Consider the following 3,388-nt stretch of genomic DNA (forward strand, 5'->3'; position numbering starts at 1 on the left):
CTTTATTTTTTTTCTTTCTGTCTATTTTCATATAAATCTTTTAGCATTTGTAGTTCTTTTTTTAATTCAGCAATCCTACTATATTTAGTTTCTTCTATTTTTCGTATTTCTTCTGTAGTTTGTTATTTTATTTTTTCTATTTTCTTTTTCCTATCTATCTCTTCGTTTTCTCTTTCTATTCTTACCGTGGCTGTCAACTTATCTTCTAATTTTAATTCTTCTTTTTTTAACATTAAATATAAATGTTCACCTATTTTTTTATACCTTCTTCCTAGATTGGAAAATACTACTTTTATTTTTAATCCTTCATGATTTTCATATGTTTTTTCATCTATTATAAATTCTTCTTTGTTCATTTTATTTAAATGTATATAAGTTGTGTTGATATATATTCTTCTTTGTGCATTTATTGAGTTTTTACTAACTCCAACAATTATGTTACACTGTAGTCTTTATATCCTTATTTTTAATTGTTTACGTTTTTCAGATATTATTTGTTTTAATTCTTTATATTGTTGTGGTTTTTGTACGTTATCCATCTAAACAAATTAAATATTATTTTGGTAAATATCTAAATTTAATTGTTTCATAATCAAATAAATTAATCAAATAAATCCAAATATATACTACTTTCGTCAATATGCTCATATTGAGTCAACTCAGAACAATACTTGTGTAGATATTGGAGATACATGACGATGGCATCCAAAAGTTCAACCAAATGATCCTCGGTCATGGTCACATCACTTGATTCTGCATTACTATATGAGCTAATACAACTTCTGACATTTTCCAAGAGGCGAGGAATCTCATGATCCATTAATTTAACCAGCATTTCTTCTCCACTCTGACGAAAACGTGACTGAACCAGATCATGAATCTCATTTGATATGCAAGACATGATTTCTTCATTACAACCTTCTGCCAAGAGATAGTGATAATGATGAAAAAATGCGGACACAAATGTCAGCTCTTCAATTCGATCCTTGTTAAGAACTGAAATTTGCACACATTCATTATCTAACTTCTTTATGAAATCAAGAAGATTGACCATGTCCTCGTGAAGTACAACAGACAACAACTGCCGAAAACACCAAATGTTGTTTCAAATTGCCCATCATAAATTTTCCTCTAAATTACAACAGGCAGCTAACGCAGGCGCAGAGGAGTTTCTCCATAAATAGCCTAACAGTTAAGCAAAATATTTGTCCTGTTACAGCTTAAATCATAAAGAGAGCATGTCAATAAAGATTTCTACTGATCTGTCCATCCACATACTAGTTAGTTACTCAGAGCACTGAAGTAGTATATTACCTAGACCAGATACTTTAATCCAAAATCAATGAAAAACGAATACATACGGACATAGTCATTTGATTTTCAACACTGTTAAGAGTCCTTTGCTGGTTGGAGAATGATCTGGTGATTTTCTTATATGAACTTAGGCAATTCTCACCTTATGAGCTAGTTTTGAGGTTGAGTTTGGTCCAACTTTCAAATTGTTATAAGCACTATTGTCTATTTTGCCCATCAAACCCAAGCATAAAAATGATATACGTTACCCTATTTGAATCACTGCCCTTAAAACAACTTAACCCAATGAAAAAGAAATTCATTTTTCTTGTTGAAGCTACATGAATTTTTTTTCATCATAATTAAGATGTTGAAGTTGATTAAGCTCCATAAAGAAACGAACATACTTACCAGACTAAGTTGAATATGCCAACTTTTTTTTTTAAAAAAAACGTGTTGTATGACATACCGATGAGCTATTTGCTTTCCAGTCCCTTCTTTCTCCTCATTTTTCTTTTCCTCTTTCCATGGATGTAGTTGTCACTAGTCAAGCCAAACTAGAGAAAAAGCTTGTGCTTCTATTTAGAGCCTAATACTTAAAATTTAAGAGACAAAAGTTTGAACCATATTTTCAACTTGGTGAAAGAATTAATTTTAAAATAGGAGAGGTTGAAGAATACACAACACACCTTCAAACTACAGCAAAACCGAGAGAAGTTGAAGTAAATAGCTAAAAGAGGAACATAAATCTACAATTTTGTCATAATAAAGTTGTTCTCCAAAAAGTAATAATCATAATAAAGTTGTGGTGCAAAAAAAAATCATATCATGATAAAGTTGTGCAGGGGATAAGATGAGCCCACTAAGTTGGTTTGAAAGAGTGTATAAGAATAATGCTGAATAGTGTATAATAATAATATTTATATTAGTAGTATTTGAATTAATTATGCTAATATTAATTATGCAGACAATATTTCTTACACACTACTTAGTTTGATGTATTAAAATTAAAATATAAAATATAATTTTTATCAAACAATATTTATTTACTAAAATACCCTTTATTTAGCATTCTATACTCTCTTTTGCAATCTTCTGTCCGAAACAAAAACTTTTCTTCACTTATCTACAAGCAGTATCCCATATGCTAAGCTTTCTTCTCTAGCAATTTCTGCATATGGCTACAATGGAAGTCTCTAATTGGGAGCAACGTAGCTGTTGTAGAAAGAAACTTAATTATTACTTTGTCTAAATTAAAAAATCTGGATAGTGAAACCGGCGAAAAGTTCACCGGAAAACCCAAACCCTTCTTCCCCAAATTTATAACCTTCAAAACAAAAAAATCAATTTCATATCCATACTCCAATTACGGAAGTATGGATTTGACGTACTTCAATGAAAAAAAGATCATGGAGATTAGAACTATAGGTCTAGTTAAATATTAGATACCAAACTGCAAGCTTCCGGCGAATGGCATAGGCATGGCACAAAAATACACTGCAAGCTCCTAGCAGATGGCAAAGTGCTACAAAATAGGCAAAGCACCATGGGAAAAATCTTGGGAAAATGTTTTAGTGGGGCTTTGAAGGGTAAATTTGTCATTTACTAATTAATACATGTGTTGAAACACTTGGTATTATTAATACATAGGAAATGATGAGTATTAATAATACACACCTTAATACACAATAGTGTGTATAACTAATGCAAGTATTAGTTATGCATAGTCTAAAAATTGATACCAAACATGATATTACTAATACACAAAGAATAATGCATGTATTATATTTTTAATACACTCTACCAAACGACTAAGAGGTCGTTTGGTAGAGTGTGTTAACAAAAACAATGCATGCATTATTTTTGTGTATTAATGCATTATTTGGCATAGTGTATTGGACTATGTATTACTAATACCTCTTCTTTTCTATGTATTATTAGTAATACAACACATTTCAATACATGCATTATACTATTAAATTACAAATTTACCCCTTAAAATAACAACTTCTTTCTCACCATTTTTCCACATCTTCTTCCTTCTTAATCAATCATTTTCTTATTTTTCTGATTTCTTTCTCTTTACTTTAGTCTA

General features: G+C 30.1%; 1 long non-coding RNA gene across 1 annotated transcript; it reads right to left on the reverse strand.

Annotated features, from left to right (window-relative positions):
* Positions 1 to 605: 605 nt before the first annotated feature.
* LOC124895845 lies at positions 606 to 2,070 on the reverse strand. The gene is made up of 2 exons (XR_007051905.1): positions 1,763 to 2,070; positions 606 to 1,219 (listed from the first exon to the last, which is right to left on the reverse strand). It is a non-coding gene; the product is annotated as an uncharacterized LOC124895845 (long non-coding RNA).
* Between the last annotated feature and the right edge of the window lie 1,318 nt (positions 2,071 to 3,388).

This window comes from Capsicum annuum, unplaced genomic scaffold, assembly GCF_002878395.1.
Source record: "Capsicum annuum cultivar UCD-10X-F1 unplaced genomic scaffold, UCD10Xv1.1 ctg999, whole genome shotgun sequence".
NCBI classification, from domain to species: Eukaryota; Viridiplantae; Streptophyta; class Magnoliopsida; order Solanales; family Solanaceae; genus Capsicum; species Capsicum annuum.